This window comes from Camelus ferus, chromosome 10 (genome assembly GCF_009834535.1).
Source record: "Camelus ferus isolate YT-003-E chromosome 10, BCGSAC_Cfer_1.0, whole genome shotgun sequence".
Lineage (NCBI taxonomy): Eukaryota > Metazoa > Chordata > Mammalia > Artiodactyla > Camelidae > Camelus > Camelus ferus.
Window position 1 is genome coordinate 53,168,320 of NC_045705.1, and position 12,432 is coordinate 53,180,751.

At 44.3% G+C, this 12,432-nt stretch overlaps 1 protein-coding gene across 8 annotated transcripts in view; it reads left to right on the forward strand.

Annotated features, from left to right (window-relative positions):
- Positions 1 to 12,432, forward strand: part of DENND2B (DENN domain containing 2B) — a 143,329-nt gene that overhangs the window by 32,953 nt on the left and 97,944 nt on the right. For 4 of the 8 annotated variants that reach the window (XM_032489073.1, XM_032489072.1, XM_032489077.1 and 1 more), the window contains 2 exons: positions 4,622 to 4,786; positions 9,540 to 9,628. The gene's annotated coding sequence lies outside the window, so the exon portion shown is untranslated. Of the gene's footprint in view, positions 1 to 4,621; positions 4,787 to 9,539; positions 9,629 to 9,946; positions 9,971 to 10,112; positions 10,369 to 12,432 lie in introns of those variants that run through there. The other 4 variants (XM_032489074.1, XM_014555978.2, XM_006180846.3 and 1 more) reach the window with 4 other exon arrangements.

Consider the following 12,432-nt stretch of genomic DNA (forward strand, 5'->3'; position numbering starts at 1 on the left):
CCTTACCCAAGTTATTGATAAAAAGGGTGACCATGGTAGGATCTAGAACAGAGGGGCATGTCCAGACTTCTAGGAGTTCCAGAGCACTCCTTCCTAGTTGATTTGGATCCATTTTGCTCATCCATTTGGACCCAGCTGTCCTGAGTTACCAGATCCTGCAGCTGCCAGTGCATTTACGTTTTACCCGCAAGATCAAGAGAGATTTTTCTGAAGTCCAGATAAATTGTGTCCCAGCATTCTTTGATGTATATGTGTGCATATGTATGTATTTATTTATATGATACTTATATATCATATACAAATATATATCATGTAAGTATGTGTGCATATTATTTTTAAACCCCCAAACTACTGTTTATGGACCACATGCTGTCTCTTGTTGAGTGTTTTACATATATTATCTCCTTTATTCTCTACTATAATTCTATGTTAATTTCATTATGTAAAACTAATGAATTTTTTAGCATGGCTGTACTTAATCTCCAGTGATCAGTGTTTCCTTCCCTGTGTCCTTGCTACTTTTCATATTTCGTATACTCTGTTCTGGAGTTTTGCCCATGATATTGCCTACTTAATAGATACTTATTGAGCATTTGTTACGTGTAAAGAAAGCACTGCATTACAGCCTGTCAGAAATTCAGAGATGAATAAGAAATGGTCCCTTTGCTTAGAAGAGCTTACATGTGATTAAAAATATGAAGGAATAAACCCTGGCTTAGTGGGGGAAGGAGGGAAAGCAAAAAGGACACACCAAAAAAGAGTCCTGAGTGTGACTGGGACACTGAAAGTAGCTCACCTACAAAGTTCTAAGTGGAAGTCTTTGGAAACCAGGTTCTAACATGTTAGAACCTCTTTTCAAAAATGGAAAGTATCTACTTGACTGACCATTTAAAATCCTATCCCAGCACTTTTTTGGAGTGTCTTCCTGTGTTTGAGGGTGAGGAGAGGCAGACCTGAAAAGAGGGTCCAGTTTTGCAGTCTTTGATTTAAAGAATATCATTAAAAACATAGAGAGTATGGATTTTAATATGTACAGTTTAAATGTGAATATGCACATGCCTACCACGCAGCTTAATAAAGAAAACATTACCATTAGCTTTGAAATCTCCTATGTGCCCTTATCAATAATTGAATTATTTTTAGAAAATAAATATATATGTTAAATTGTAGAAGTAAAATAGTGACAGTGTGGAGTATTTAGAACTTAGTAAGAAGGAAAAAAATTGCTAACGTGATTGTTTTGGTATGATTTCCTTTTTCGCTTGTGTGTGTTTTTACATTTGAATGTAGTTACAATTGTGTCATGCATAATTAGCATTGTCCGATGCTGTTCAAGTCTTCACAGTCACTTTTTAAATAAGTAGTACATGTATGTATTGCAAATTCAAAAGGTACAAAAAGGTGTACAGTGAAAAGCAAGTCTTCCACCTTCTCTTCTCTTGTTTCCCTAGAGTCAATCACTGTTACCAGTTTGTGGATTATAGTCATTTTCTTTTAATGGCCGCACAATACTCCATCTGGTGCAGTGTTTTTCAGCCTGCAGGTCATCATTAGTGGGTTGGGAAATCAATTTTGTGGACTTTTACAAGCTTTGTTGTTTTCTTAATGAAATAGATTAGGATAGAAAATAGAGAGCATCACACATAATAAAGATAAGTATTGTTTGGAGAAACATTTTTGGTTCAGTTTTGTACACATACACACACGTGCATACATGCTCTCTCATACATGCTCATACTATGTTACTGGGTAAAACGTATTTTTTTACTGTGGGTCATGGTCAAAAAAAATTTGAAATTTACTGATCTAGTAATGACTGACATGGAGCTTTTTTCTAATTTTCAGTATTATAAATAATGCTGGGAATGTGCATTTTTTTTTCACATACTTAGGAATTTTATTTAGGACAGCTTCCCAGAAGTGAGGCCACTGAGTCAAAGGGTATGAGCATTTTAATTGATCTAGCCAAGTTACTTTCCAAAAGTTGTATCACATTTTCTGTTTACTAAATGCCACCTGTACTTTGTTCAACATAAGTTATTTTTATTTTAATACAGACATTTTTTTCTATGCAATATATATGTGATATATATTTTTTTAGCAAGTAGAATAATTACTTTTTCTCCAAGTAATATAGAGTGAACACTTCCCAATTTTACTAAATATTCTTCTGTAGCTGTGGTTCTTATTTTGGGGCAGCTTTCCTTGGATGTAGGGTGTGAAGTGCGACCACTCTTGCTCTCAAACTTGAGTCATTCTTACTTGCCTTCTGTGATCTGTACTGTATATACATTCATTTATTTATCTTTAAATTGGCTTTTTAAAAACTTCTTAATTTTAAATAATTTTAGACTTGCATAAAAGCTGCAAAGACAGTATACATTCCCCTAGTCTTATGTAACTATGGTACATTTATCAGCTAGGAAATTAACATTGGTACACTGTAAACTAGACTTTGAGTTTCATTAGTCTTTCCTGGTGAGGTCCTTTTCCTATTCCAGCATCAAATCCAAGATCCTACATTAAATTTAGATGTTGTGTCTTAGTCTCCTCCAGTCTATGGCCGTTCTTCAGCCTGACTTTGTCTTTTATGACCTTGAGACTTTTGAGGAGGACTGGGCAGGTATTTTGTAGTGTCCCTCAAGTTGGTTGGTTTGATGTTCTCTCATACTTAGATTGAGGTTGTGGATTTGGGGAAGGACCCTACAGAGGTGAAATGCTCTTCTCAGTGCTTTACGTCAGGGGTACATGATATACGTGTGCTTCGTACGAGGGATGCTAACGTTGATCACTTGGTTAAGGTAATGTCTGCTAGGTTTCTTCATTGACAAGTTAACTATTTCTGCCTTTTTAATTAATAAATATTCTGAGAGAGATACTTAGAGGTTGTACAAGTATCTCATTTTTCTTTAAACTTTTACCCACTAAGTTTAGCAAAACAAAACTAAAAGCAAACCAAAAAAAAATGTACCTTCTTTAGCATTGGTCTAATCAATGAGATCAGTGAAAATGGGGTTAATAACTGGTTATCTTTTTTTAAATACACGTTAAGATAAATATGAAAGTATTAAAAATTTAAAAGTGTTCTGTACCACTTATAATTATCTTGTGTACGTGCCACACCTTGAACACCCTAGACTGCTCGGAGCTGCTTAGCACCAAATGGTTTAGATTCTGTAGTGATATCGTTGATCCCGTATTAGTTAGATTGATTAGTTGGTTGGTTTCTTTAGTTCATATAATAAAAATTTATTAACTGTACTTGGTACAGAGCCCCAGACTAGGATTCAGAGTTAGGACATAGGCTAGTAGGAGAAATGAGCTGAATAAGCCTTGGTGCACTGAAATACAAGGCATTGGACACGACTGACGCCAGAGGAGTAGACTTTTCCAAGGAGCACAGGAGGTGGAGTAGAGAATCCACTCCAGCCTGGGAAAATCAGGGGAGGTAGCATGGAGGAGGTGACATAGGCTGGGCCCATATTTTCTGCAGCTTTGCCCAGATCTTATTCTGAGGGATACTGCTTTCCCAGGCTCAAGGTATTTTCCTGGTTATATCATAGAAAAGCCATTTGAGTCTGTATTCCTCTTATTCCCCCATCTCCTTCCCTGCCACTTTGCACCCTACCTCTCCTATCCTGAAGTTTCAACCATGACAGGTTAAGATCTTGATTGAGGTCAGAGTTCTAAGCCAAGTAAGCATGAGAAGCTCATTCTGGAAGGGTAAATGGTGCTTCTCGAAGGGGTTTGGGATACTGTGTCCTGGGTCCGGTCTTTCCTGGCCCCAAGACTGTATTTATGTGGCCCAGTGTTAAAACGTGTGGACTTAACAAGGGACATTGTTAAGGAGACTGTGGATTTGAGAGATGCCAGAAATTAGTGCATAGATGGACTTTGTGACAGATACTCCAAGAGACTGGATCAAGGCATTGGGTACCTTGTGCCCTGGGGATCTAAACTTTGAGCTTCATCCTGAGGGTTATGAGCTGAGTGGAGGTGAACTAGGGCTGGAAGGCTGGCACATGGAGGGAGAGTGTGCTCACCCCAGCATGAGATGTCCAGTAGCTGCTTCACCACTGGGCAGTGGGATCCAGGCTAATACAGGCCGAATCCCATACTTTCCTAGTTCAGAGCCTTAGGGTTGGAGGGGAGTGAGTGGAAAATGGGTCAGAGACAGGTGGGTTAGGGCAGGAATGAGGACCTGGAAGAATTTCCTACCATAAAGTGCCAGGACTTGAGCATAGAGTGGATATTTCTCTGTTTCCCCAGAAAGGCTGTGAAGCAAGGTGTGTATAGCAGTGGTTGGCACCCTGGCGCTCCTGCAGCTGTGGTCCTAGGCCGAGGAGGGCTGGCACTGCCATCTGGATTCACAGGCCCTGGTGGAGCCCATGAAGAGACTGCTTGATTGGCAGTAGGCAGACTGTCTTCCAGGAGAACTTAGATATTGCCAGTCCTTCTGCTTTGTGAAGGCTGCTTTGTTTCAGATGGACGGCAGAGCTGCAGTCTTCTTCCGGGCACTTCCCAGCCTGTCCTCTAATTTCCCCATCCTGTGTTTGGCGCCTTTCTTCTCTCTCCAGCTGTTCTTAGGCAGGAAGCCTGACTCTCCCATCTTTTCCTCCAGGAAAGGCTGCCTTTTGTTGGTGATGGTCTTCTATCTGATCCCAGACTCCAGATGACTCCAGAGCCTATGGAGCTGCACTGAGAGGGTTAGATTGGAGATTGTGTAGCCCCTGAAACAAGAAGTCTTTGTACTGCTTTGGACTCATTCTGAAAACACAGGGACAAGGTGAGTAGGACAGAACAATAGGACTGGGTGACTGCGAAGGAACAATGCAATAGAACATTGAAGCTAGAAGGGGCCGTTGGAGAACAGCTAGTTCTAACAGCCCAGTAGCCGTCTCATTGTCTGCAGGAGAAAGTGGAGGCCCTGTAGGGGACAGGACTTGCTCAAGATCTCCCCACTACGTAACTGGGACCTGGGCTCCAGTCTGATGACTCTTCTCTACTCCTGGATTTTTAACTTTTCCCTGCTTAACCACATTGCCACTTAGAGGTAGAAAAGGAAAAATTGTAAAGTCCTAAAGAGTTCTTGTGTGAACCTGCCTGCTCACATGGCAGCCAGAGTGCAATGTTGGAAAATGGGCTGGTCACATGGGTAGAACTGGGTATCTTCAGTGGACATGTGGCTAGACCGCAATCTGGTAGACACTGAGAGCTGGCCCCCCTAGAGACATCTGAAGTTATATGGCATCTCTTAGGCAGTCCAGGATCCAACCAGTAATACTGAGGTAACAGCTTTCTTTTCTTGAATTCTGTTCCCAAAGTAAGAAGTGACTTTAAAAGATTTATTCTGCTCCCATGTCTTCAGAATTGGAATTTCAGTTTTTAAAGTGACGAAAAAAAAAAAACCCACTATAATCTCTTGTAGTAACCAAACCTAGAATCCAGTCATCATATAGATACATATATATTTTTTTCTCCTCTTGAATTTGAGTGGACAGACTTACATAGTAAGTAAGACTATGTAAGTACCTACTCAAATTCCCTCATCTTATGGAGGGGACAGCTGTTTATGTTTTTCTTTTTTAAAGACTCTTTAAATGATTCACTTATCCAACACATTAATTAGTTGCCCACTCTGAATGAAATATGAAAGTGGATAGATTTCAAGGGGCTCGTGACTGTGGGGGCAATGGGAGCGCAGATGGTGACAAAATGATATAAACACCGTAATTAAGGCATCTTCAGACTGCTGGGGGCTTACATAGTCGACAACCAGATTCTGCCAGGAGATCAAGAAATATTTCACAAAGGAGGTGATAACTGAATTGGGCCTTGAAGGCAATATGATTTTGCTAGTTGGGAAGGAGAGGCTAGTTGGGAAGGTAACGGTATGAGCAGTTTGGGGAGGGAGAAGGAAAGGCAGTTTTCAGAGCAGCAGTGGTGTGCTGTGGTTGTGCCTGTAATGGGGCAGTGATGGCAGGAGATGAGGCCAGAAGGGATTTCAAGTGGTGGTGGTGATGTGTATCACGAGAAGGGGGCTGGACTTAGTCACACTCCCTGTTACTTAGTCCCTCATTATTTTTTCCCCAGACACTAGTATTCAGTTTTTGGTTTTTTTTCAGTAATGGAAAAACAATTTTTTTCAAACAACATTTACACCCAATTCCAAATTATAAAACCTAAGATGACTTTTTAAAGCAAAAGTATATTTTCTGTAAGCGCAGTGACTTGCACAGTGGAGGTGAGAGAGCATTTTTGTCCTTGAATGGAGCTGACCCGAGAATCTTTGCATTGTGGGCGTTGGGCCATTCCTGCATCCCGCTTGGTTTGGCAGTGACACTGGTGGTGGAGTGCCTGTGAGTGGGCACTCTGGGATTGGGAGAGGCTGTAAAACTCTGAAGCACATCCCCAGAAGAGTGACCTTAAGAGGAAAGTTCTGGGAAACAAACCACAGGGAGACTTTACAGGAATTTTTGGCTGCGCCCACAGGCAAGGCACATGAGGAAAGGAGATGTAATTATAGTTTGTAAGTCTACGAAAAGATACAATGAGTGACATGAAATAGCTGTTCTAAGTTTGTTCTTCCTGTTGGGCAGGAAGAAACGGGTTTTAATGCATTCATTCAGCAGATTTTCACTAAGCACCGGCAGTGAGCTGGGCCGTATACTAAATGCAGAGAATATGTTGGTTAGCAGAACAGTCAAGGTTCCTGCTCCTCAGGCGCTCACGGGAGAAGACTGACCTTAAGCAAATAATTGGACAAATGCACAATTAAAGGTTAAGGTGAGTGCCAGGGAGGATAAGTCCTCACTTAGAGTGGAGAACCATGGAAGACTTCTCTGAGGAGGTGAGAGGCAAGTTGAGGCAAGACAGGTAAGATTCAGCCAGGCGAAGACGAGGGTGTGGGGGAGTATCCCAGGCAAAGGGAACAGCCTGGAGAAAATCTGACATTTTGAGGAACTTAAAAGTAGCCCTGGGTAGCCAGCACCCAGAGGGGAGGGCAGGGGACATGCGGAAAGGAGGATGGGGAAGGATCATGCTGGGCCTTACAGGTCCTGGTGAGAATTTGATTTCATCCTAAATGCAGTGGGAAGCCATTGAAGTGTGTTAAGCAGGAAATGACGTGATCTTCTGTAGAAGGGTGATTCAGACAGCCCTGGGAGAGTGGTGTTGTGAGGGCAAGAGTGAAAGCAATTAGGAGGATTTTGTTAAGGGAAGAGACTAGGGTAGCAATGGAGGTGCAGAAAAATGGGCAGGTAAAAGATACATCTTGGAAGTAGAATTATTTGGAATTTGTAAGTGAATTGGCCGTGGGGAGAGAGAGGTAGGGATATGCAAGATTGCAAGGACATCTCCCAGGTTTCTGGCACAAGCCTGCACGTGAGCCTCTCAGCAGATGCTGGACCACATAAGGCAGTAAAAGCCCTATCCTTCAGGAAAGGTCCAGTAGGATTGATCTGGACCCAGCCTTGCAGAGGCAGCAGAAGAATTCAGCTGACCTCTTGCTCTGCCCAGTTCGCACAGCTTATACACAATCTCAGCACTCAAGCAAGGATTCCAGTTCTCCCATGAAGGGGGCTCTTAACTGCGTCCTTACCTGGTTCCGCCCAGGGCAAGGCCCCAAGGAGTCTCTATAACTGCAGTGTGCCGCTAGGGGGAGCATGGCCTGCATTCTGTGTCTGGTCTGGAGGGCTTTTTGAAGTTTATCTTACTTTAGAGACTGACTTAGTACTCAGCCCTGGCCCCTGGCTCCTCTTACGGCTTGGAAGAATGCCTGACATATGGTAAGTGCTCAGTAAACATTAGTTGGTGTTAATGTTGTAACTGTGAATTGTTGTAGAATTCTTATTCTTATTGTAGAAATGAATGGGCGCCACCTCTTCTTTCTCAGTATGGAGACTGGGCAGGTGGAACGTGCATTTTGGGGATCAGGAGAAGAGCTGGGGGTTGCCTGCTGGGAAGAGGAGCGGGGAGATGGGAGACATTCAGTGATTTGATGGTGTTGCTGTTGCCGGTTCACCCTGTCTTCCCCTGCAGGCAGGAAGGGGCACTAGGGCCTGCGAGGATTCCTGGGCTGGTACTCAGGTCAGATTGCGTATTTCTAGTGGGTGATTGATACGCCCTCTGAAGCTCTGAGTGCTTCACTCAAGCAGCAGTACCCTCACTTACGATTCGTGCCATCCTGTTATTTTCTGTTGGATTTGGTGACGTTCCTCCTACCTTAGCTCCTGACATACATCTACTTTTTAAACTCAAGTCAGTTAAAATCTTGTTTTAAGAAATTTGTGGTATGTTGGAGATGTCAGAAACACAAAGATTGTGCAGAGGATCGCTGAATTAAAGACTCTATCAGGATCTCTCTAGCACTATTTTAGGAACCAGCATTGAAAAATGTCTTGCTTGAGCCTCAGTGTCCTCTGCTTGGGGGCATTCCAGCTGTCCCAGGTTGTTTGTTTGTGGCGAGAAGCAGCTGAGGTGAAGTTCTTATTAGCTCAGTGCCTGGTTTAGTGACAGAGCTTGCACACACATCATCTCTTTTCATGCTCATCCTGGCCCCATTGCTTGCCCAGGGGGTGGGTTTTATAGGTGGAAACTGGGAGGGGAGGTGACTTGCCCAAGGGCACATGGCTGTTATGGATCCAGGCACTGCCACAGTCTTCTGACCCCTGCTCTGCCTGATGCTCTCACAACTATTCTACTTAATACACAGGAGAGAGTTGAAAGGCTTGGGTACATTTCTAGATTTGTTATTTTCTGTGACCTGGGGCTAGTTATTTGATCTCTTTTAGATTTTTTAACAAATCTATTTATAATAACACCAATTCTAACTTTCAGGTCTGTTGGGTTGAACAGATGAGCCAAGATTTGTGAGAGTATTTTGGGAAAGTGTAAGGTAATTCACAGCTATAGGACAGGTCTTTTTTCTTTTACCTGTGTACCACATTGCATAGACGCTATTGTGGAGTCTTCAGGCTAAAAGAATGGTAGGCCTACATCATCATGACTTGGAAAGAGTCTGTCTTGCCCTGGGAACCCAGCCTTGTATCTCATAACTGGCTGTCAAAAAAGTTGTTAGTTTTTAAGATCAGATGGCAGTGTACTTTAGTGGAAAGTACCAGACTAAGGAGTAGTGAACTGGTGTCTATTGTTCGTTCTTCGACTGCCTAACTAGCTTTATAACTGTGGACTGAACATTTGATCCCCCTGAACCTCAGTTTTCCCATCTATAAAATGGTGATAATAATAGCTATCCAGTATACTTCAAAGGATTTTGAGGATCAAAGAAAATAGTGCATGTAAAAGAATATTACAAAGCAGAAATTTGCATGGGGGGGATTAAACTTAGAGGGCCTACTGTGTCCTGGGCACTATGCTAACTCTTGAACAGAACTGATATTATTTCTGGCTGTGACAGCAGCTTAAAAAAGCCTGGGCTCTAGGCTGTATTTGTGTCATGTTTGTTGCTTGGGTTGTGACTCTGGACTTTCCCAGGACTCTTACTGGTCCTGACCTAGTGTCTTCCCTCTCCGTTGCAGGAACATGAGAGACTGCTTTGGCACCAGCACTAATACCATGAGTCCCTGCACTGGTTAAGGCCATCCCCACAACCTGGGCAGGCAGCAAGGTAAGCAGAGAGGCCAGTCTGGGCGAGCTCCTGGGATGTGAATGCGTTTCCGCCTCAACTGCTGCCCGGAAAATCCCAAGTGCACAAACAAGTCAAGGCAGTGCATCTGGGTCCTCCTCCCCGCACTCCAGGACCCAGAGGAAGGGCTTGCTTCCCCTCCAAGTGTTCCAGCAAGCTCCCCCCCCACCCCCCGCCCCGGGCCGGGATTCTTCCGAGTTATAAAAAATGAGACACTGGAGGGGAGCAAAACAAGTCCACTCACTGTCTTCTCCCTTCTCCCCTCTGAGCTGTTGAAGCAAGTTCCCAGGAGCAGCCCAGATCCCTTGTTTGCCTGGAAGGGAGGTAGGAGGAGTGGAATGCGTGCAGAGACCCAGCCGATCAAAAGACAGTGCTGTTTCGTGAAAGCCTCCCAGAACTGAGGGAGCAGGGAGACAGAGAGGGAGGGGTTAGGGGAGAGAGAAAGGGAGGGAGGGAGAGCAGGGGAGGGAGGGAGAGATCGGGAGCAAGCGCGCTGGCGAGAGCAGGGTCTCCATGACGACTGGCCAGGCCGGCCAGCCGTGCTCTGCTCATTTGGCTGGAGGGAGCGCCACGAAAGGTCAGAGGAAGGAGCTGTGGGAAGCTCGCAGCAGGTATCCGAGCCGAAGCGAGTGGATTTTGGGGCCCTGGGCTCCCTAACAGACTGTAGTGTGAGCCAGACTCTGCCGAGAATGGAGTGGGCAGGAAAGCACCGGGACTTTCAGGTAAGGTCAGCTCCGGGCTTGGATTGTTTTTCCTCCTTTCCTGGCCATAGTCTTGGGCTGTTTTCTGGGAGGCAGGCGAGTGTCTGTACTCTCTGCCCTGGGTTTGGGGCTCAGCAATGATGTCATGCTCCAACAGTTGGATTCTATTAGCTTAAGGAAGAGGGAAACAGCCAATTTTCTTGACTTTGCAAATCTAGCTGATCGCACTCTTGCTGAACCTGAGGTGTTTAGACTTCACTATAGGAATCATCATCTACTTTCATTTAGCGCAAAGTCTCGAGATATTTTACAGGAAGAGTCTTTTATGTAGGAAAAACGAGTTATCATCACTCCAGCATTATGTTTGTAGTTCTTACATGAAAACCCTGGTGTCTTTTGAGTGGCTTGGTTTGTTCTAGTGAACACTGTCTGTTTTGTCTCTTGGTGCTGCTGTGTCTGACCTAATGAAAAAAAAAAAGCTAATTAACTCAGCTGGGAGCCTGTGGTGAGTTCCAGGTCTCTCTGGAGTAGTTATTAGGACAGAGGGACTGTCCTAGGGATATCTGAACCGAGCTCAGTCTCTCTTTCTCTGCTCCAGGTAACTTGGTAAGCAAGCTTTCCTCCTTCATTAATAAAGTCCATCCTAAAAATATATATGGGATGACTTTCCTAAAAAAATACCTGGGGTGGCTTCTTAAGAATTATATGGGGTAGAGGCAGGGAGTATCTGGGGACTGAGGGGCCTGCAAAGAGGTTTCTTACCCAGATGCCTCAGAGTGAGCTGCTGCTAAGAGCCAGGCTGCCTGAAGAGACGTGAGGTACTGTGGTTCTGCCGAATGGATTCCTTAGTTAATATTTTAACCAAATCTTAGGGCACACAGTGTCCATGCCATGTGCCCCTTCTGCTCTGTGTCCTATGTTTTGGTAAAACTTGTTCTGACCTGGAGGACTGGTGTGTGGTGAACTCCGGCCTAGGAGAGGAGACCTTTCCAGAAAGGCACTTTTATAGGTAACAGGGTAGCTAGGTTGTCAGTGATCTTATCAGGTGGATTGAAAGCCGAGGGCACTCCCTACGGTGGAGACCCAACAGGGGATGTGCTTCCGCTTCAGCCATGTTGTATCTTAAACTTTCTCCCGGGCCTCAGGCAACTTAGTGGATGCCTTTGGTTTCTCTGTGGGATGAGCGAACAGCTGCTGTCCTGGCTCTTTGGTTTTTCTTCTTGAACTTTCTGAACAGAATGTCTTTTGTACTCTGGCAAACAATGAGGGGGCCTTCTGATTAACTTCGGGTCAGCTTGCCAATGAAAGCACTGGCCGTGTCCCCAGTCAGGCTCCCTGAATGTGGACATGTGTGCATCACTGCTGTGGCCTGAGGCTCCACAAGGGTGAACTCAGTGGCCCTGGACCTCAGACGGGCCACTTCTAAAGTGATGCCTCCTTTCACTCCACTCCAGGGCTCCTCTGCTTGGTTGAAACCTCTGTTTCACTGGGGAGATGTGGTGTGGCACTGTTGGTTGGGACTCAAGTCGGGGGATGTGAGGAGGAGGCCTCTCTGAGTCTGTGGGTCCTTGGGTGGGCATCGCAAATCCAGGATCCCAGGATGGCCCCAGTTCCCTGCTTGTGTGGATGTGGTTGAGCAGCTCCTCTAATTGTATTGCCCCCACCTGTGTGAAGAGGGCAAGCAGGTTATCTTTCTTTTGGTGTAGCAGCATGAATAATGGGTGTGGGGTTTGGAGACTCAAACTGTGGCCAGGTTCTGCAATTTGCCATAAAGGTGGCCCTGGGAAAGACCCTTAACTTCTACGATCTTCAGATTTATTAGCTGTGAGCTGAAGATGATAATAACTACTTCACGGGACTTTTGGGAGGAGCAAATGAAATAATTTCCACGAAAGTGGTTTTGAACAAGTCAAGTTCTATATAACGTAAGATACACTTGATATATACACTTGAAGGATGGCCCCTCTCTCTTCTGGAAAGTCACTTTGCCTCTCTATTCTGGTTTCCACATTTATAAAGTGCCCTCTTTTTTGCATTTATAAATAAAAGTGAGAAAAATCTTTTAAAACTTCAACATGTTAAAGG